The sequence below is a fragment of the Rhipicephalus microplus genome, chromosome X (genome assembly GCF_043290135.1).
Source record: "Rhipicephalus microplus isolate Deutch F79 chromosome X, USDA_Rmic, whole genome shotgun sequence".
NCBI classification, from domain to species: Eukaryota; Metazoa; Arthropoda; class Arachnida; order Ixodida; family Ixodidae; genus Rhipicephalus; species Rhipicephalus microplus.
Window position 1 is genome coordinate 402,812,329 of NC_134710.1, and position 22,467 is coordinate 402,834,795.

Genomic DNA, 22,467 nt, shown 5'->3' on the forward strand with positions numbered 1-22,467 from the left:
TGAGAAGTCCCTGGTTCAAACCGTGGCGCCTCCAGAGCTCTCTGAACTTTTGCGGCCCCTCCGTGGTGCTCTAGTGGCTAAGGTACTCGGCTGCTGACCCGCAGGTCGCGAGTTCGTTTCCCGGCTGAGGCGGCTGCATTTCCGATGGAGGCGGAAATGTTGTAGGCCCGTGTGCTCAGATTTGGGTGCACGTTAAAGAAACGCAGGTGGTCGAAATTTCCGCAGCCCTCCACTACGGCGTCTCTCATAATCATATGGTGGTTTTGGGACGTGCAACCCCACAAATCAATCAATTTGAACTTTTGCGCTAACTTTTTTGTGTTGTACTACTACGGCACCATGAAATGCGACGAGATAATCTACTAAAACATCGGTGCCCTTTCCTTTATGATAGAAATGTGTTTCTATCTTTGTTGACAAAAAATTTTTCGCGTTGCAATGACGAGATGATTTTGTTTATTTCGAGTAATAATTAAATTTTTTGTTGAAATAATTTCTTGAACACCATCAATAGCATACATAAGTGCTCCTGACATAACGGCGGTGTAGCTCAGAGGTAGAGCGCTTGCTTCGCATGGGAGGAGTCCCGGGTTCGAACTTCGGCACCTCCAAAGTGCTCTCGGCTTTAGCGCGATCTTTTTAATGTGTTGTACTACTACGGCACCATGAAATGCGACGAGTGATTCTACTAAAACATTGCTGCCCTTTTCTTTTGTGATAGAAATATTTTTCTTTCTTTGTTGAAGAAAAAAATTGTATCACGTTGCAATGACGAGATGATTTTGTTTATTTCAAGTAATAATTTATTTCTTTGTTAAAATAATCTGTTGAGCACCATCAAACGCATAAATAAGTGCTCCTGACATAACAGGGGTGCAGCTCAGAAGTAGAGCGCTTGCTTCGCATGTAAGAAGTCCCCGGTTCAAACCGTGGCACCTCCAGAGCTCTCTGAACTTTTGCGGCCCCTCCGCGGTGGTCTAGGGGCTAAGGTACTCGGATGCTGACCCGCAGGTCGCGGGTTTGTTTCCCGGCTACGGTGGTTCAATTTCCGATGGAGGCGGAAATGTTGTAGGCCCGTGTGCTCAGACTTGGGTGCACGTTAAAGAACCCCAGGTGGTCGAAATTTCCGGAGCCCTCCACTACCGCGTCTCTCATAATCATGAGGTGGTTTTGGGCTGTGCAACCCCACAAATCAATCAATTTGAACTTTTGCGCTAACTTTTTTGTGTTGTGCTGCTACGGCACCATGAAATGCGACAAGATAATCTACTAAAACATCGGTGCCCTTTCCTTTATGATAGAAATGTGTTTCTATCTTTGTTGACAAAAAATTTATCGCGTTGCAATGACGAGATGATTTTGTTTATTTCGAGTAATAATTATATTTTTGTGAAAATAATTTCTTGAGCACCATCAATAGCATACATAAGTGCTCCTGACATAACGGGGGTGTAGCTCAGAGGCAGAGCGCTTGCTTCAAATGTGAGAAGTCCCGGGTTCGAACCCTGGCACCTCCAAAGTGCTCTCGACCTTAGCGCTATCTTTTTTATGTGTTGTAATACTACGGCAGCTTGAAATTCGGCAAGTGATTCTACTAAAACATTGCTGCCCTTTTCTTTTATGATAGAAATATGTTTCTTTCTTTGTTAACAAAAAAATTGTATCACGTCGCAATGACGAGATGATTTTGTTTATTTCGAGTAATAATTTATTTTGTTGTTAAAATAATCTGTTGAGCACCATCAAACGCATAAATAAGTGCTCTTGACATAACAGGGGTGCAGCTCAGACATTCTGCTTCCGGCAGTCGTGCTGAACGGATCGCAGGATCATGAGCTCCAGCGGAGCGGCGACAGCGGCCAATCTTAGCCGCGGAAACAGGAACGGAGATAGCGAATACCAGTTTATTTTGCCGCAAATGCCAAAAGGACGACTTGTTATCAACACCGTGTTTTTACACGGTGATGTACGAGCGAGGCCATACAAGGTCGAAGATTTCAGGGACGCATTGACGCCAACGGGCCTGCTGCCGGATGTGGTAAGCCTCGGTGCATACCAGGTTAACCACTTGTGGGCGGTGACATTCAATGATGCCGCTCCCACAAAACGCCTGCTCGCCTTGAAGGAGCTGCAGGTGAAGGGGCGGCGCTGCGTCGTCGTCGACCCACAGGACCAGCAGGTGCGGCTACGAATTCACTGGCTGCTTCACGGTGTGAGCGACGAAGAAGTACGGACGGCGCTGTCGGCTTTCGGCAAGGTCGTGGAGGTGAGCCGTGAGCGGTGGCGTGTCCCGGGCATGGCCGACAAGTGTTCGACCACGAGAACAGCTCTCCTGAAGCTGAAAAGCGGCGTCAGGGTCGAAGACCTTCCGCACCAGATCAGGATCGATGGAGAGCTGGCCTTGCTGGTTGTGCCTGGTCGGCCGATGCAATGCTTGCGCTGCCAAGGCAAAGGGCACGTCCGCCGAGAGTGCAAGGTTCCCCGTTGCTCGCGGTGCAAACGCTTCGGACACGTCGAGGCGGATTGCGTTCGAACGTACGCCAGTGCAATGGGGCCAGCGAAGAACGAGGCGATGGCTGATCACGTCATGGACGCGGCCGAGGCAGAGGACGCCGCCAAAGGGGTCGGAAGCCCAGTGGTCCCTGTGACTACTGGAGGGGCGGCGCAGGCAGACACACCCAAGTTTCCGGAGACTCGCCAGCTTTCGACTACACCGGCCAGCGCCCCGTCAGCGGCCGAGCCTGAGCGGGTCGAGACGGACGTGGTTCCAGTGGGGACAGCTGATACAACGGAGGGTCAGGGAGAGACGGCGGCGGACAGCGACGACGAGATGTGCGTGACCAGCGCCACGCTAAAGCGTCCACTCGACGACTCGGTAGAGCAGGACGGGGCGTCGTCCACCAGCAGCCAGGAGCCGCCTGCGAAGGCGCCGCAAGGGAGGCGGCGTAGTCTCAAACCTAAGCCGAAAGTTCCTACCGACCGGAGACTGGAGGACAAGGCAAAAGAAAACAGCGCTGGGAAGCAGGATGGTCCTGGAGGCGGCTAGCCGAGGGCTGGTCGTGAAGGGTAAGCGCCATGCTCCGGGCCTACTCCTTTAGCGAACAAGTCACTATGGAATTAACTCCGCCATTCAGTATAGCTACGCTTAACGTCAGAGGGTTGGCGGCTAGGCGTAGGCAAAGTCAGCTCTATCGGTTGCTCACAGACCAAGACATAGACGTCCTAGCCGTCCAGGAAACTAAGGTAGACGGAGAGGAGGAGACCGGGAGCATGGTGCGCCGTTTCACTGACCGATATTACGCGGTCGTAAGCCACTCGATAGGAACGTCCGCGGGTTGTGTTCTTTTTGTAAAAAAATTGCAAAGCCTTCTTGTGCAAAGTGTTTTTTCATGTCAGTCGGGCAGAATTGTTTATTGTGACTTTGTTTATGGTGCCACTGAATTCAGAGTTATATGCGTATACGCACCGAATAGTGTAGAAGAGCGTGCTCAGTTTTTTTCTAACCTGTTTCAGTGGACAAAGTGTAATAAGAGGGTGGTTTTGTTAGGTGATTTTAACTGTGTTTTAAGGGCTCGCGATAGAGTCAATAGCACTGGCGTTCGTGACAAAAGCAGTGACGTGCTAGGCAAATTAATAACCGAAAATGACTTGGAAGACGTGTATGAATGTGTGGCAGCAAATCGCGAAGTGATCTACACGCGATTTCATGGCAATAGCCATGCACGTTTAGACCGCATATACCTATCCCTAGATGTATTGCCTATGTGTCACGATTTTTCGGTTGAGCCAGTGTCGTTTTCAGATCACTGTTTGGTTGTGTGTCGCATAGGCATGAAGAAACAGCGTAAGGTTTTCAACTGGGATTTATGGAAACTGAACGCATTGTTACTAAAAGATGAACCATTTTTAGAAGCAGTGCACGAGACCATTAATGAAGTGCTTATGGAAAAAACGGAAACAGTAGCAGAGAAATGGGAGTGTTTAAAGCAGAAGGTGAAAATGAAAGCGCTTGACAGATCGAGCACGCTAAAATTCGAAGCGCAAATAAAAGAAAGAAGTCTTAAGAAAACACTGCAGCAGCTGATAGCCCTAGAAAGTCGGGAGCCTGGGACTTGCAAAGACGAGGTGCGCAGTGTCAAGGAAAAATTAGAACTGCATGACAGAGAGCGTTATCGAGGCGCCTGGGTTCGCGCGCGCGCAAATGATCTTGCCGCGGGTGAGACGCCCACAAAAAGGGCGCTTGGTCTCGAAAAAGCGCAAGGACGCCGAAACCACATCGATAAGGTCTATTGCAACGGGACTCTCGCGAGCGACAATGAAAGCATCGAACGGGCCTTTGTTGCGTATTATCAGTCACTTTTTGCAATTCGAAAAGCGAATGTACATGGTTTTAAAGAAGAGTTTCTCAAGCGCTTGCCGCGGCTTAGTGACGACACAAAAAAGCTTTTAGAAGGCAGAATAACGGAAGGTGAAGTGGAACGCGCGATTGGTCATCTGAACCCCGGAAAGTCACCGGGACCCGATGGCCTAACCGCAGCATGGTATAAGACGTTTAGAATAGAACTGTCCCCGGGGTTAGCTGAGCTGTTCAATGAGGCGTACGAACGGAAAACTCTGCCGCCCTCCTTCAGCAAAGCGCATACGATATTAATTCCTAAAACGGACGAAGGGGAAAAACTTAAACTGGTGACATCGTATAGGCCCATATCGCTGACCAATGTCGACTACAAGATTTTTATGAAGGTTCTGGCAGCGCGACTTCAAGGTGTCATTAAAGAAATTGTTGGAGAGCACCAAACTTGTGGAATCAAAGGCAGAACCATTAGCTCAAACATTCACAAGATGCGGTGTGTGCTAGAGTGTTGTGACGAAGATTCACTTGGCGTTGCTGTGCTCCAGATAGACCTGGAGAAAGCTTTTGATTGTGTTGCGCATGATATTTTGTTTGTCATCTTAGATCATATTAATGTCGGTTCCATCATCAAGGAGGGAGTGGCCTTGGCGTACCAGAACTGCACAACACGTTTAATTGTTAACAAGTCTTTGGGGACCCCCATTCACGTAATGCGTTCTGTGCGTCAGGGCTGCCCCCTCAGTCCACTTTTGTTTTGTATTTACATCGAAGCGATGTGCTTAGCGATAAATGAAAATGGAAAAATTCGTGGCTTCAGCTTGGCGGCAGTGGAAGTTAAGCTGCTGGCATATGCAGACGACATTGCGGTGTGTTGTACGAACAAAGAAAGTGTAGAGGAAACGATAAGTGTTGTGAAACATTTTTGTAGCGTCACAGGAAGCCGCGTAAACTGGGCGAAATCTCTTGGGCTTTGGCACGGAAGGTGGCCTTCAAAGCCGGACCTTTTTGCGAATGTGCACTGGACGGAAACACCGACAAGGTACCTCGGTGTTCCCCTGGAATGTTATAACGGCAGCGAGGAGTATTGGTCGCGTCAAACAAAAGAGACGAAGGAAAAAGCAGACAGGTGGAAAGGCATGAACCTGTCTGTTTTCGCTAGGGCTACTGTGTGCAACATGTTTTTTATCGCTAAACTGTGGTATGTGATGCAGGTGTTACATTGTTCAAGGATCAACGTGCAAAGGCTGCACAGAGTGTTCGCAGTTTTTATATGGGGCTCGAAATGGGAAAGGTGCAGACGGACCAACTTGTTCAGGCGCGTGAAGGACGGAGGTCTTGGTTTGGCGCACCTATTTGTGAGACAAGTAGTAAATAGATTTTTGTTTTTCCGTGACGTCAGGGATCCGTTTTTACGTACGGTATGCCAGCTCAGGTTAGGCAGTGCCTTACCAGATTTTGTTGTTACTACGGATAGCCGGCCCGTGACGTTGCGTGGGTATCTCAAGGAAGTGGTAGACAGTGTACGTTTTTTATCTGTACGCTTTTCGATAGATTATCTAGCAAGTGTTAGAAGAAAAGAATTGTACAGAGATGTATGTGCTATGGTTTTGCCAGTACCATTGTACAGGGCCATATACAGTGGAAGACCGGGACAAAACGTACTGAAGCGGGTGAGAAACATGCAGGTACCTACAGGGGTGAAAACTTTTTTCTTCAAGTTACACACAGGAACACTATCAGTAAAGACTTTCACAGAGGAACGGGGTTTTTTTACACTATGGGGGTCACACTGCTTGATATGTAAGAAACCAGAAACAATAGACCATGTTTTTTTGCATTGTTGGGAAGGGGTACATTTTTGGGACATATTACAGAGGACAATAAAGAAGGATTTTCCACTAGACCCACACGGAATAAGGTACCTCGCAGTAACAAATGATGATGGGGTCCCATTCGATGTAGTGATGTTGACCGGTCTCCACTGTATATGGCGTGCACGAATGGCCGGATACCATTTTGACCCGGACGCAAAACCAGCAGTAATTTATTTCAGGCAAAGCATGTCTGCATTCATTGAGTGTAGCAAAATAGAGGATATCGAGCCAGAATGGTTGTCAAGGGTTGAACCCCTGGCAAACCTTAAGTATTTTTAAGAGGACAACATCAGTACAAATGGGACTGATGGCAATGCTTGTTTTTTTTTCTTTTTCTTTTTCTTTGTATTGTAATATATGTATGTGCAATGATTGCCCTGTACAATGTCCATGCCAGGCAATAAATAAAAAAAAAAAAAAAAAGGGGTGCAGCTCAGAGGTAGAGCGCTTGCTTCGCATGTGAGAAGTCCCTGGTTCGAACCGTGGCGCCTCCAGAGCTCTCTGAACTTTTGCGGCCCCTCCGTGGTGGTCTAGTGGCTAAGGCACTCGGCTGCTGACCCGCAGGTCGCGGGTTCGTTTCCCGGCTGCGGCGGCTGCATTTCCGATGGAGGCGGAAATGTTGTAGGCCCATGTGCTCAGATTTGGGTGTCTGTTAAAGAACCCCAGGTGGTCGAAATTTCCGGAGCCCTCCACCACGGCGTCTCTCATAATCATAAGGTGGTTTTGGGACGTGAAACCCCACAAATAAATCAATTTGAACTTTTGCGCTATCTTTTTTTTTGTTTTACTGCTACGGCACCATGAAATACGACGAGATAATCTACTAAAACATCGGTGCCCTTTCCTTTATAATAGAAATGTGTTTCTATCTTTGTTGACAAAAATTTATCGTGTTGCAATGACGAGATGATTTTGTTTATTTCGAGTAATAATTAAGTTTTTGTGAAAATAATTTCTTGAGCACCATCAATAGCATACATAAATGCTCCTGACATAACGGGGGTGTACCTCAGAGGTAGAGCGCTTGCTTAGCATGTGAGAAGTCCCGGGTTCGAACCCTGGCACCTCCAAAGTGCTCTCGACTTTAGCGCTATCTTTTTTATGTGTTGTAATACTACGGCAGCTTGAAATGCGACGAGTGATTCTACTAAAACATTGCTGCCCTTTTCTTTTATGATAGAAATATGTTTCTTTCTTTGTTAACAAAAAAATGGTATCACGTTGCAATGACGAGATGATTTTGTTTATTTCGAGTAATAGTTTATTTTGTTGTTAAAATAATCTGTTGAGCACCATCAAACGCATAAATAAGTGCTCCTGACATAACAGGGGTGCAGCTCAGAGGTAGAGCACTTGCTTCGCATGTGAGAAGTCCCTGGTTCGAACCGTGGCGCCTCCAGAGCTCTCTGAACTTTTGCGGCCCCTACGCGGTGGTCTAGTGGCTAAGGTACTCGGCTGCTGACCCGCAGGTTCCGGGTTCGTTTCCCGGCTGCGGCGGCTGCATTTCCGATAAAGGCGGAAATGATGTAGGCCCGTGTGCTCAGATTTGGGTTCACGTTAAAGAACCCTAGGTGGTCGAAATTTCCGGAGCCCTTCACTACGGCGTCTCTCATAATCATGAGGTGGTTTTGTGACGTGCAACCCCACAAATCAATCAATTTGAACTTTCGCGCTATCTTTTTTGTGTTGTACTACTACGGCAACATGAAATGCGACAAGATAATCTACTAAATCATCGGTGCCCTTTCCTTTATGATAGAAATGTGTTTCTATCTTTGTTGACAAAAAATTTATCGCGTTGCAATGACGAGATGATTTTGTTTATTTCGAGTAATAATTATATTTTTGTGAAAATAATTTCTTGAGCACCATCAATAGCATACATAAGTGCTGCTGACATAACGGGGGTGTAGCTCAGAGGCAGAGCGCTTGCTTCAAATGTGAGAAGTCCCGGGTTCGAACCCTGGCACCTCCAAAGTGCTCTCGACCTTAGCGCTATCTTTTTTATGTGTTGTAATACTACGGCAGCTTGAAATGCGACGAGTGATTCTACTAAAACATTGCTGCCCTTTTCTTTTATGATAGAAATATGTTTCTTTCTTTGTTAACAAAAAAATGGTATCACGTTGCAATGACGAGATGATTTTGTTTATTTCGAGTAATAGTTTATTTTGTTGTTAAAATAATCTGTTGAGCACCATCAAACGCATATATAAGTGATCCTGACATAACAGGGGTGCAGCTCAGAGGTAGAGCGCTTGCTTCGCCTGTGAGAAGTCCCTGGTTCAAACCGTGGCGCCCCCAGAGCTCTCTGAACTTTTGCGGCCCCTCCGCGGTGGTCTAGTGGCTAAGGTACTCGGCTGCTGACCCGCAGGTCGCGGGTTCGTTTCCCGGCTGTGGCGGCTGCAATGCCGATGGATGGAAATGTTGTAGGCCCGTGTGCTCAGATTTGGGTGCAGGTTAAAGAACCCCAGCGGGTCGCAATTTCCGGAGCACTCCACTATGGCGTCTCTCATAATCATATGGTGGTTTTAGGACGTGAAACACCACAAATCAATCAATTTGAACTTTTGCGCTATCTTTTTTGTTTTGTACTACTACGGCACCATGAAATGCAACGAGATAATCTACTAAAACATCGGTGCCCTTTCCTTTATGATAGAAATGTGTTTCTATCTTTGTTGACAAAAAATTAATCGCGTTGCAATGACGAGATGATTTTGTTTATTTCGAGTAATAATTAAATTTTTTGTTAAAATAATTTCTTGAGCACCATCAATAGCATACATAAGTGCTCCTGACATAACTGGGGCGTAGCTCAGAGGTAGAGCGCTTGCTTCGCATGTGAGAAGTCCCGGGTTCGAACCCCGGCACCTCCAAAGTGCTCTGGACTTTAGCGCTATCTTTTTAATGTGTTGTAATACTACGGCTCCATGAAATGCGACGAGTGATTCTACTAAAACATTGCTGCCCTTTTCTTTCTTGATAGAAATATGTTTCTTTCTTTGTTAACAAAAAATTGTATCACGTTGCAATGACGGGATGATTTTGTTTATTTCAAATAATAATTTATTTTGTTGTTAAAATAATCTGTTGAGCACCATCAAACGCATAAATAAGTGCTCCTGAAATAACAGGGGTGCAGCTCAGAAGTAGAGCGCTTGCTTCGCATGTGAGAAGTCCCCGGTTCAAACTGTGGCGCCTCCAGAGCTCTCTGAACTTTTGCGGCCCCTCCGCGGTGGTCTAGGGGCTAAGGTACTCGGATGCTGACCCGCAGGTCGCGGGTTCGTTTCCCGGCTACGGTGGTTCAATTTCCGATGGAGGCGGAAATGTTGTAGGCCCGTGTGCTCAGATTTGGGTGCACGTTAAAGAACACCATGTGGTCGAAATTTCCAGAGCCCTCCACTACGGCGTCTCTCATAATCATATGGTGGTTTTGGGACGTGAAGCCCCACAAATCAATCAATTTGAACTTTTGCGCTATCTTTTTTGTGTTGTACTACTACGCCGCCATGAAATGCGACGAGCTAATCTACTAAAACATCGGTGCCCTTTCCTTTATGATAGAAATGTGTTTCTATCTTTGTTGACAAAAAATTCATCGCGTTGCAATGACGAGATGATTTTGTTTATTTCGAGTAATAATTAATTTTTTGTGAAAATCATTTCTTGAGCAAACTAAATAGCATACATAAGTGCTCCTGGCACAACGGGGGTGTAGCTCAGAGTAGAAAATGAGGATGGTGTGCCTTATGATATGTTTATGTTGCTTGTGCTTCACAGCGTGTGGCGAACTAGAATGGCAGTAAGACACGTAGATAAAGATGCCCGATGTGCGCATGAATACTTCACGGAAAGTATTGTATACATAAGAGACGTGTTATCTTCCAGAGAAGAAAGACCTGAATGGGTGTCGTTGTTGAATGTGTTGGCTACAATGAAGCAGTTTTAAATGAAACCAGTCAAAGCCAGGCTGGTGTTTTTTTAAACTTGTTTAAAAGTGATCGTAAATTGTATTTCTTTTGTGCGAAGCCGGCAATAAAGAAAAAAAAAAAAAAAAAAGGGGGTGTAGCTCAGAGGTAGAGCGCTTGCTTCGCATGTGAGAAGTCCCGGGTTCAAACCCCGGCACCTCCAAAGTGCTCGCGACTTTAGCGCTGTCTTTTAATTGTGTTGTAATACTACGGCACCATGAAATGCAACGAGTGATTCTACTAAAACATTGCTGCCCTTTCCTTTTGTGATAGAAATATGTTTCTTTTTTTGATGACAAAAAATTTATATCACGTTGCAATGACGAAATGATTTTGTTTATTTCGAGTAATAATTTATTTTGTTTTAAAGTAATCTGTTGAGCACCATCAAACGCATAAATAAGTGCTCCTGACATAACAGGGGTGCAGCTCAGAGGTAGAGCGCTTGCTTCGCATGTGAGAAGTCCCTGGTTGGAACCGTGGCGCCTCCAGAGATTTCTGAACTTTTGCGGCCTCTCCGCGGTGGTCTAGTGGCTAAGGTACTCGGCTGCTGACCCGCAGGTTGCGGGTTCGTTTCCCGGCTGCGGCGGCTGCATTTCCGATAGAGGCGGAAATGTTGTAGGCCCGTGTGCTAAGATTTGGGTGCACGTTAAAGAACCCCAGTTGGTCAAAATTTCCGGAGCCCTCCACTGTGGCGTCTCTCATAATCATATGGTGGTTTTGGGACGTGAAACACCACAAATCAATCAATTTGAACTTTTGCGCTATCTTTTTTGTTTTGTACTACTACGGCACCATGAAATGCAACGAGATAATCTACTAAAACATCGGTGCCCTTTCCTTTATGATAGAAATGTGTTTCTATCTTTGTTGACAAAAAATTAATCGCGTTGCAATGACGAGATGATTTTGTTTATTTCGAGTAATAATTAATTTTTTTGTGAAAATCATTTCTTGAGCACCATTAATAGCATACATAAGTGCTCCTGACATAACGGGGGTGTAGCTCAGAGGTAGAGCGCTTGCTTCGCATGTGAGAAGTCCCGGGTTCGAACCCCGGCACCTCCAAAGTGCTCTGGACTTTAGCGCTATCTTTTTAATGTGTTGTAATACTACGGCACCATGAAATGCGACGAGTGATTCTACTGAAACATTGCTGCCCTTTTCTTTCATGATAGAAATATGTTTCTTTGTTAACAAAAAATTGTATCACGTTGCAATGACGGGATCATTTTGTTCATTTCAAATAATAATTTATTTTGTTGTTAAAATAATCTGTTGAGCACCATCAAACGCATAAATAAGTGCTCCTGACATAACAGGGGTGCAGCTCAGAGGCAGAGCGCTTGCTTCGCATGTGAGAAGTCCCTGGTTCAAACCGTGGCGCATCCAGCGCTCTCTGAACTTTTGCGGCCCCTCCGTGGTGGTCTAGTGGATAAGGCACTCGGCTGCTGACCCGCAGGTCGCGGGTTCTTTTCCCGGCTGCGGCGGCTGCATTTCCGATGGAGGCGGAAATGTTGTAGGCCCATGTGCTCAGATTTGGGTGTCTGTTAAAGAACCCCAGGTGGTCGAAATTTCCGGAGCCCTCCACTATGGCGTCTCTCATAATCATATAGTGGTTTTGGGACGTGAAACCCCACAAATAAATCAATTTGAACTTTTGCGCTATCTTTTTTTGTTTTACTGCTACGGCACCATGAAATACGACGAGATAATCTACTAAAACACCGGTGCCCTTTCCTTTATGATAGAAATGTGTTTCTATCTTTGTTGACAAAAATCTATCGTGTTGCAATGACGAGATGATTTTGTTTATTTCGAGTAATAATTAAGTTTTTGTGAAAATAATTTCTTGAGCACCATCAATAGCATACATAAATGCTCCTGACATAACGGGGGTGTAGCTCAGAGGTAGAGCGCTTGCTTAGCATGTGAGAAGTCCCGGGTTCGAACGCTGGCACCTCCAAAGTGCTCTCGACTTTAGCGCTATCTTTTTTATGTGTTGTAATACTACGGCAGCTTGAAATGCGACGAGTGATTCTACTAAAACATTGCTGCCCTTTTCTTTTATGATAGAAATATGTTTCTTTCTTTGTTAACAAAAAAATGGTATCACGTTGCAATGACGAGATGATTTTGTTTATTTCGAGTAATAGTTTATTTTGTTGTTAAAATAATTTGTTGAGCACCATCAAACGCATAAATAAGTGCTCCTGACATAACAGGGGTGCAGCTCAGAGGTAGAGCACTTGCTTCGCATGTGAGAAGTCCCTGGTTCGAACCGTGGCGCCTCCAGAGCTCTCTGAACTTTTGCGGCCCCTACGCGGTGGTCTAGTGGCTAAGGTACTCGGCTGCTGACCCGCAGGTTCCGGGTTCGTTTCCCGGCTGCGGCGGCTGTATTTCCGATAGAGGCGGAAATGATGTAGGCCCGTGTGCTCAGATTTGGGTTCACGTTAAAGAACCCTAGGTGGTCGAAATTTCCGGAGCCCTCCACTACGGCGTCTCTCATAATCATGAGGTGGTTTTGTGACGTGCAACCCCACAAATCAATCAATTTGAACTTTCGCGCTATCTTTTTTGTGTTGTACTACTACGGCAACATGAAATGCGACAAGATAATCTACTAAAACATCGGTGCCCTTTCCTTTATGATAGAAATGTGTTTCTATCTTTGTTGACAAAAAATTTATCGCGTTGCAATGACGAGATGATTTTGTTTATTTCGAGTAATAATTAAATTTTTTGTTAAAATAATTTCTTGAGCACCATCAATAGCATGCATAAGTGCTCCTGACATAACTGGGGTGTAGCTCAGAGGCAGAGCGCTTGCTTCGCATGTGAGAAGTCTCGGGTTCGAACCCCGGCACCTCCAAAGTGCTCTCGACTTATCGCTATCTTTTTAATGTGTTGTAATACTACGGCAGCTTGAAATGCGACGAGTGATTCTACTAAAACATCGCTGCCCTTTTCTTTTATATTAGAAATATGTTTCTTTCTTTGTTGACAAAAAAATTGTATCACGTTGTAATGACGAGATGATTTTGTTTATTTCGAGTAATAATTTATTTTGTTGTTAAAATAATCTGTTGAGCACCATCAAACGCATAAATAAGTGCTCCTGACATAACAGGGGTGCAGCTCAGAGGTAGAGCGCTTGCTTCACATGTGAGAAGTCCCTGGTTTAACCGTGGCGCCTCCAGAGCTCTCTGAACTTTTGCGGCCCCTCCGTGGTGCTCTAGTGGCTAAGGTACTCGGCTGCTGACCCGAAGGTCGCGAGTTCGTTTCCCGGCTGAGGCGGCTGCATTTCCGATGGAGGCAGAAATGTTGTAGGCCCGTGTGCTCAGATTTGGGTGCACGTTAAAGAAACCCAGGTGGTCGAAATTTCCGGAGCCCTCCACTACAGCGTCTCTCATAATCATATGGTGGTTTTGGGACGTGAAACCCCACAAATCAATCAATTTGAACTTTTACGCTATCTTTTTTGTGTTGTACTACTACGGCACCATGAAATGCGACGAGATAATCTACTAAAACATCGGTGCCCTTTTCTTTATGATAGAAATGTGTTTCTATCTTTGTTGGCAAAAAATTCATCGCGTTGATGTGACGAGATGATTTTGTTTGTTTCGAGTAATAATTAATTTTTTTGTGAAAATCATTTCTTGAGCACCATCAATAGCATACATAAGTGCTCCTGACATAACGGGGGTGTAGCTCAGAGGTAGAGCGCTTGCTTCACATGTGAGAAGTCCCGGGTTCGAACCCCGGCACCTCCAAAGTGCTCTCGACTTTAGCGCTATCTTCTTTATGTGTTGTAATACTACGGCAGCTTGAAATGCGACGAGTGATTCTACTAAAACATTGCTGCCCTTTTCTTTTATGATAGAAATATGTTTCTTTGTTAACAAAAAATTGTATCACGTTGCAATGACGGGATCATTTTGTTCATTTCAAATAATAATTTATTTTGTTGTTAAAATAATCTGTTGAGCACCATCAAACGCATAAATAAGTGCTCCTGACATAACAGGGGTGCAGCTCAGAGGCAGAGCGCTTGCTTCGCATGTGAGAAGTCCCTGGTTCAAACCGTGGCGCATCCAGCGCTCTCTGAACTTTTGCGGCCCCTCCGTGGTGGTCTAGTGGATAAGGCACTCGGCTGCTGACCCGCAGGTCGCGGGTTCTTTTCCCGGCTGCGGCGGCTGCATTTCCGATGGAGGCGGAAATGTTGTAGGCCCATGTGCTCAGATTTGGGTGTCTGTTAAAGAACCCCAGGTGGTCGAAATTTCCGGAGCCCTCCACTATGGCGTCTCTCATAATCATATAGTGGTTTTGGGACGTGAAACCCCACAAATAAATCAATTTGAACTTTTGCGCTATCTTTTTTTGTTTTACTGCTACGGCACCATGAAATACGACGAGATAATCTACTAAAACACCGGTGCCCTTTCCTTTATGATAGAAATGTGTTTCTATCTTTGTTGACAAAAATCTATCGTGTTGCAATGACGAGATGATTTTGTTTATTTCGAGTAATAATTAAGTTTTTGTGAAAATAATTTCTTGAGCACCATCAATAGCATACATAAATGCTCCTGACATAACGGGGGTGTAGCTCAGAGGTAGAGCGCTTGCTTAGCATGTGAGAAGTCCCGGGTTCGAACGCTGGCACCTCCAAAGTGCTCTCGACTTTAGCGCTATCTTTTTTATGTGTTGTAATACTACGGCAGCTTGAAATGCGACGAGTGATTCTACTAAAACATTGCTGCCCTTTTCTTTTATGATAGAAATATGTTTCTTTCTTTGTTAACAAAAAAATGGTATCACGTTGCAATGACGAGATGATTTTGTTTATTTCGAGTAATAGTTTATTTTGTTGTTAAAATAATTTGTTGAGCACCATCAAACGCATAAATAAGTGCTCCTGACATAACAGGGGTGCAGCTCAGAGGCAGAGCGCTTGCTTCGCATGTGAGAAGTCCCTGGTTCAAACCGTGGCGCATCCAGCGCTCTCTGAACTTTTGCGGCCCCTACGCGGTGGTCTAGTGGCTAAGGTACTCGGCTGCTGACCCGCAGGTTCCGGGTTCGTTTCCCGGCTGCGGCGGCTGTATTTCCGATAGAGGCGGAAATGATGTAGGCCCGTGTGCTCAGATTTGGGTTCACGTTAAAGAACCCTAGGTGGTCGAAATTTCCGGAGCCCTCCACTACGGCGTCTCTCATAATCATGAGGTGGTTTTGTGACGTGCAACCCCACAAATCAATCAATTTGAACTTTCGCGCTATCTTTTTTGTGTTGTACTACTACGGCAACATGAAATGCGACAAGATAATCTACTAAAACATCGGTGCCCTTTCCTTTATGATAGAAATGTGTTTCTATCTTTGTTGACAAAAAATTTATCGCGTTGCAATGACGAGATGATTTTGTTTATTTCGAGTAATAATTAAATTTTTTGTTAAAATAATTTCTTGAGCACCATCAATAGCATGCATAAGTGCTCCTGACATAACTGGGGTGTAGCTCAGAGGCAGAGCGCTTGCTTCGCATGTGAGAAGTCTCGGGTTCGAACCCCGGCACCTCCAAAGTGCTCTCGACTTATCGCTATCTTTTTAATGTGTTGTAATACTACGGCAGCTTGAAATGCGACGAGTGATTCTACTAAAACATCGCTGCCCTTTTCTTTTATATTAGAAATATGTTTCTTTCTTTGTTGACAAAAAAATTGTATCACGTTGTAATGACGAGATGATTTTGTTTATTTCGAGTAATAATTTATTTTGTTGTTAAAATAATCTGTTGAGCACCATCAAACGCATAAATAAGTGCTCCTGACATAACAGGGGTGCAGCTCAGAGGTAGAGCGCTTGCTTCACATGTGAGAAGTCCCTGGTTTAACCGTGGCGCCTCCAGAGCTCTCTGAACTTTTGCGGCCCCTCCGTGGTGCTCTAGTGGCTAAGGTACTCGGCTGCTGACCCGAAGGTCGCGAGTTCGTTTCCCGGCTGAGGCGGCTGCATTTCCGATGGAGGCAGAAATGTTGTAGGCCCGTGTGCTCAGATTTGGGTGCACGTTAAAGAAACCCAGGTGGTCGAAATTTCCGGAGCCCTCCACTACAGCGTCTCTCATAATCATATGGTGGTTTTGGGACGTGAAACCCCACAAATCAATCAATTTGAACTTTTACGCTATCTTTTTTGTGTTGTACTACTACGGCACCATGAAATGCGACGAGATAATCTACTAAAACATCGGTGCCCTTTTCTTTATGATAGAAATGTGTTTCTATCTTTGTTGGCAAAAAATTCATCGCGTTGATGTGACGAGATGATTTTGTTTGTTTCGAGTAATAATTAATTTTTTTGTGAAAATCATTTCTTGAGCACCATCAATAGCATACATAAGTGCTCCTGACATAACGGGGGTGTAGCTCAGAGGTAGAGCGCTTGCTTCACATGTGAGAAGTCCCGGGTTCGAACCCCGGCACCTCCAAAGTGCTCTCGACTTTAGCGCTATCTTCTTTATGTGTTGTAATACTACGGCAGCTTGAAATGCGACGAGTGATTCTACTAAAACATTGCTGCCCTTTTCTTTTATGATAGAAATATGTTTCTTTCTTTGTTAACAAAAAAATGGTATCACGTTGCAATGACGAGATGATTTTGTTTATTTCGAGTAATAGTTTATTTTGTTGTTAAAATAATCTGTTGAGCACCATCAAACGCATATATAAGTGCTCCTGACATAACAGGGGTGCAGCTCAGAGGTAGAGCGCTTGCTTCGCATGTGAGAAGTCCCTGGTTCAAACCGTGGCGCCTCCAGAGCTCTCTGAACTTTTGCGGCCCCTCCGCGGTGGTCTAGTAGCTAAGGTACTCGGCTGCTGACCCGCAGGTCGCGGGTTCGTTTCCCGGCTGTGGCGGCTGCAATGCCGATGGATGGAAATGTTGTAGGCCCGTGTGCTCAGATTTGGGTGCAGGTTAAAGAACCCCAGCAGGTCGCAATTTCCGGAGCACTCCACTATGGCGTCTCTCATAATCATATGGTGGTTTTGGGACGTGAAACACCACAAATCAATCAATTTGAACTTTTGCGCTATCTTTTTTGTTTTGTACTACTACGGCACCATGCAATGCAACGAGATAATCTACTAAAACATCGGTGCCCTTTCCTTTATGATAGAAATGTGTTTCTATCTTTGTTGACAAAAAATTAATCGCGTTTCAATGACGAGATGATTTTGTTTATTTCGAGTAATAATTAAATTTTTTGTTAAAATAATTTCTTGAGCACCATCAATAGCATACATATGTGCTCCTGACTTAACTGGGGCGTAGCTCAGAGGTAGAGCGCTTGCTTCGCATGTGAGAAGTCCCGGGTTCGAACCCCGGCACCTCCAAAGTGCTCTGGACTTTAGCGCTATCTTTTAATGTGTTGTAATACTACGGCACCATGAAATGCGACGAGTGATTCTACTAAAACATTGCTGCCCTTTTCTTTCATGATAGAAATATGTTTCTTTCTTTGTTAACAAAAAATTGTATCACGTTGCAATGACGGGATGATTTTGTTTATTTCAAATAATAATTTATTTTGTTGTTAAAATAATCTGTTGAGCACCACCAAACGCATAAATAAGTGCTCCTGACATAACATGGGTGCAGCTCAGAAGTAGAGCGCTTGCTTCGCATGTGAGAAGTCCCCGGTTCAAACCGTGGCGCCTCCAGAGCTCTCTGAACTTTTGCGGCCCCTCCGCGGTGGTCTAGGGGCTAAGGTACTCGGATGCTGACCCGCAGGTCGCGGGTTCGTTTCCCGGCTACGGTGGTTCAATTTCCGATGGAGGCGGAAATGTTGTAGGCCCGTGTGCTCAGATTTGGGTGCACGTTAAAGAACACCATGTGGTCGAAATTTCCGGAGCCCTCCACTACGGCGTCTCTCATAATCATATGGTGGTTTTGGGACGTGAAGCCCCACAAATCAATCAATTTGAACTTTTGCGCTATCTTTTTTGTGTTGTACTACTACGCCGCCATGAAATGCGACGAGCTAATCTACTAAAACATCGGTGCCCTTTCCTTTATGATAGAAATGTGTTTCTATCTTTGTTGACAAAAAATTCATCGCGTTGCAATGACGAGATGATTTTGTTTATTTCGAGTAATAATTAATTTTTTGTGCAAATAATTTCTTGAGCAAACTCAATAGCATACATAAGTGCTCCTGGCATAACGGGGGTGTAGCTCAGAGGTAGAGCACTTGCTTCGCATGTGAGAAGTCCCGGGTTCAAACCCCGGCACCTCCAAAGTGCTCGCGACTTTAGCGCTGTCTTTTAATTGTGTTGTAATACTACGGCACCATGAAATGCGACGGGTGATTCTACTAAAACATTGCTGCCCTTTCCTTTTGTGATAGAAATATGTTTCTTTTTTTGATGACAAAAAATTTATATCACGTTGCAATGACGAAATGATTTTGTTTATTTCGAGTAATAATTTATTTTGTTGTTAAAATAATCTGTTGAGCACCATCAAACACATAAATAAGTGCTCCTGACATAACAGGGGTGCAGCTCAGAGGTAGAGCGCTTGGTTCGCATGTGAGAAGTCCCTGGTTGGAACCGTGGCGCCTCCAGAGATTTCTGAACTTTTGCGGCCTCTCCGCGGTGGTCTAGTGGCTAAGGTACTCGGCTGCTGACCCGAAGGTCTCGGGTTCGTTTCCCGGCGGCGGCGGCTGCATTTCCGATGGAGGCGGAAATGTTGTGGGCCCGTGTGCTCAGATTTGGGTGCACGTTAAAGATCTCCAGGAGGTTGAAATTTCCGGAGCCCTCCACTTCAGCGTCTCTCATAATCATATGGTGGTTTTGGGACGTGAAACCTCACAAATCAATCAACTTGAACTTTTGCGCTATCTTTTTTGTGTTGTACTACTACGGCACCATGAAATGCGACGAGCTAATCTACTAAAACATCGGTGCCCTTTCCTTTATGATAGAAATGTGTTTCGATCTTTGTTGACAAAAAATTCATCGCGTTGCAATGACGAGATGATTTTGTTTATTTCGAGTAATAATTATTTTTTTGTTAAAATAATTTCTTAAGCACCATCAATGGCATACATAAGTGCTCCTGACGTAACAGGGGTGTAGCTCAGAGGTAGAGCGCTTGCTTCACATGTGAGAAGTCCCGGGTTCGAACCCCGGCACCTCCAAAGTGCTCTCGACTTTAGCGCTATCTTCTTTATGTGTTGTAATACTACGGCAGCTTGAAATGCGACGAGTGATTCTACTAAAACATTGCTGCCCTTTTCTTTTATGATAGAAATATGTTTCTTTCTTTGTTAACAAAAAAATGGTATCACGTTGCAATGACGAGATGATTTTGTTTATTTCGAGTAATAGTTTATTTTGTTGTTAAAATAATCTGTTGAGCACCATCAAACGCATATATAAGTGCTCCTGACATAACAGGGGTGCAGCTCAGAGGTAGAGCGCTTGCTTCGCATGTGAGAAGTCCCTGGTTCAAACCGTGGCGCCTCCAGAGCTCTCTGAACTTTTGCGGCCCCTCCGCGGTGGTCTAGTAGCTAAGGTACTCGGCTGCTGACCCGCAGGTCGCGGGTTCGTTTCCCGGCTGTGGCGGCTGCAATGCCGATGGATGGAAATGTTGTAGGCCCGTGTGCTCAGATTTGGGTGCAGGTTAAAGAACCCCAGCAGGTCGCAATTTCCGGAGCACTCCACTATGGCGTCTCTCATAATCATATGGTGGTTTTGGGACGTGAAACACCACAAATCAATCAATTTGAACTTTTGCGCTATCTTTTTTGTTTTGTACTACTACGGCACCATGCAATGCAACGAGATAATCTACTAAAACATCGGTGCCCTTTCCTTTATGATAGAAATGTGTTTCTATCTTTGTTGACAAAAAATTAATCGCGTTTCAATGACGAGATGATTTTGTTTATTTCGAGTAATAATTAAATTTTTTGTTAAAATAATTTCTTGAGCACCATCAATAGCATACATATGTGCTCCTGACTTAACTGGGGCGTAGCTCAGAGGTAGAGCGCTTGCTTCGCATGTGAGAAGTCCCGGGTTCGAACCCCGGCACCTCCAAAGTGCTCTGGACTTTAGCGCTATCTTTTAATGTGTTGTAATACTACGGCACCATGAAATGCGACGAGTGATTCTACTAAAACATTGCTGCCCTTTTCTTTCATGATAGAAATATGTTTCTTTCTTTGTTAACAAAAAATTGTATCACGTTGCAATGACGGGATGATTTTGTTTATTTCAAATAATAATTTATTTTGTTGTTAAAATAATCTGTTGAGCACCACCAAACGCATAAATAAGTGCTCCTGACATAACATGGGTGCAGCTCAGAAGTAGAGCGCTTGCTTCGCATGTGAGAAGTCCCCGGTTCAAACCGTGGCGCCTCCAGAGCTCTCTGAACTTTTGCGGCCCCTCCGCGGTGGTCTAGGGGCTAAGGTACTCGGATGCTGACCCGCAGGTCGCGGGTTCGTTTCCCGGCTACGGTGGTTCAATTTCCGATGGAGGCGGAAATGTTGTAGGCCCGTGTGCTCAGATTTGGGTGCACGTTAAAGAACACCATGTGGTCGAAATTTCCGGAGCCCTCCACTACGGCGTCTCTCATAATCATATGGTGGTTTTGGGACGTGAAGCCCCACAAATCAATCAATTTGAACTTTTGCGCTATCTTTTTTGTGTTGTACTACTACGCCGCCATGAAATGCGACGAGCTAATCTACTAAAACATCGGTGCCCTTTCCTTTATGATAGAAATGTGTTTCTATCTTTGTTGACAAAAAATTCATCGCGTTGCAATGACGAGATGATTTTGTTTATTTCGAGTAATAATTATTTTTTTGTTAAAATAATTTCTTAAGCACCATCAATGGCATACATAAGTGCTCCTGACGTAACAGGGGTGTAGCTCAGAGGCAGAGCGCTTGCTTCGCATGTGAAAAGTCCCGGGTTCAAACCCCGGCACCTCCAAAGTGCTCGCGACTTTAGCACTGTCTTTTAATTGTGTTGTAATACTACGGCACCATGAAATGCGACGAGTGATTCTACTAAAACATTGCTGCCCTTTTCTTTTGTGATAGAAATATGTTTCTTTTTTGATGACAAAAAAATTGTATCACGTTGCAATGACGAGATGATTTTGTTTATTTCGGGTAATATTTTATTTTGTTGTTAAAATATTCTGTTGAGCACCATCAAACGCATAAATAAGTGCTCCTGACATAACAGGGGTGCAGCTCAGAGGTAGAGCACTTACTTCGCATGTGAGAAGTCCCTGGTTCAAACCGTGGCGCCTCCAGAGCTCTCTGAACTTTTGCGGCCCCTCCGTGGAGCTCTAGTGGCTAAGGTACTCGGCTGCTGACCCGCAGGTCGCGAGTTCGTTTCCCGGCTGAGGCGGCAGCATTTCCGATGGAGGCGGAAATGTTGTAGGCCCGTGTGCTCAGATTTGGGTGCACGTTAAAGAAACCCAGGTGGTCGAAATTTCCGGAGCCCTCCACTTCGGCGTCTCTCATAATCATATGGTGGTTTTGGGACGTGAAACCTCACAAATCAATCAATTTAAACTTTTGCGCTATCTTTTTTGTGTTGTACTACTACGGCACCATGAAATGCGGCGAGATAATCTACTAAAACATCGGTGCCCTTTCCTTTATGATACAAATGTGTTTCTATCTTTGTTGACAAAAAAATCATCGCGTTGCAATGACGAGATGATTTTGTTTATTTCGAGTAATAATTATTTTTTTGTGAAAACAATTTCTTGAGCACCATCAATAGCATACATAAGTGCTCCTGACATAACGGGGGTGTAGCTCAGAGGTAGAGCGCTTGCTTCGCATGTGAGAAGTCCCGGGTTCGAACCTCGGCACCTCCAAAGTGCTCTCGACTTTAGCGCTATCTTTTTTATGTGTTGTAATACTACGGCAGCTTGAAATGCGACGAGTGATTCTACTAAAACATTGCTGCCCTTTTCTTTTATGATAGAAATATGTTTCTTTCTTTGTTGACAAAAAAATTGTATCACGTTGCAATGACGAGATGATTTTGTTCATTTCGAGTAATAATTTATTTTTTTTGTTAAAATAACCTGTTGAGCACCATCAAACGCATAAATAAGTGCTCCTGACATAACAGGGGTGCAGCTCAGAGGGAGAGCGCTTGCTTCGCATGTGAGAAGTCCCTGGTTTGAACCGTGGCGCCGCCAGAGCTCTCGGAACTTTTGCGGCCCCTCCGCG

At 44.9% G+C, this 22,467-nt stretch overlaps 9 non-coding genes across 9 annotated transcripts; all 9 read left to right on the plus strand.

The window, feature by feature from the left end:
- The first annotated feature begins 1,445 nt into the window (after positions 1-1,445).
- TRNAL-CAA (transfer RNA leucine (anticodon CAA)) lies at positions 1,446-1,517 on the plus strand. The gene has a single exon. It is a non-coding gene; the product is annotated as a tRNA-Leu (tRNA).
- A 6,614-nt stretch (positions 1,518-8,131) lies between these two features.
- On the plus strand, positions 8,132-8,203 carry TRNAL-CAA (transfer RNA leucine (anticodon CAA)). Its single transcript has one exon. It is a non-coding gene; the product is annotated as a tRNA-Leu (tRNA).
- Positions 8,204-10,290: 2,087 nt separating this feature from the next.
- TRNAA-CGC (transfer RNA alanine (anticodon CGC)) lies at positions 10,291-10,362 on the plus strand. Its single transcript has one exon. It is a non-coding gene; the product is annotated as a tRNA-Ala (tRNA).
- An 833-nt stretch (positions 10,363-11,195) lies between these two features.
- TRNAA-CGC (transfer RNA alanine (anticodon CGC)) lies at positions 11,196-11,267 on the plus strand. The gene has a single exon. It is a non-coding gene; the product is annotated as a tRNA-Ala (tRNA).
- Positions 11,268-13,903: 2,636 nt separating this feature from the next.
- Positions 13,904-13,975, plus strand: TRNAV-CAC (transfer RNA valine (anticodon CAC)). The gene has a single exon. It is a non-coding gene; the product is annotated as a tRNA-Val (tRNA).
- A 2,636-nt stretch (positions 13,976-16,611) lies between these two features.
- Positions 16,612-16,683, plus strand: TRNAV-CAC (transfer RNA valine (anticodon CAC)). The gene has a single exon. It is a non-coding gene; the product is annotated as a tRNA-Val (tRNA).
- Positions 16,684-18,418: 1,735 nt separating this feature from the next.
- Positions 18,419-18,490, plus strand: TRNAA-CGC (transfer RNA alanine (anticodon CGC)). Its single transcript has one exon. It is a non-coding gene; the product is annotated as a tRNA-Ala (tRNA).
- Positions 18,491-19,323: 833 nt separating this feature from the next.
- TRNAV-CAC (transfer RNA valine (anticodon CAC)) lies at positions 19,324-19,395 on the plus strand. Its single transcript has one exon. It is a non-coding gene; the product is annotated as a tRNA-Val (tRNA).
- Positions 19,396-22,034: 2,639 nt separating this feature from the next.
- Positions 22,035-22,106, plus strand: TRNAA-CGC (transfer RNA alanine (anticodon CGC)). Its single transcript has one exon. It is a non-coding gene; the product is annotated as a tRNA-Ala (tRNA).
- The last annotated feature ends 361 nt before the right edge of the window (positions 22,107-22,467 follow it).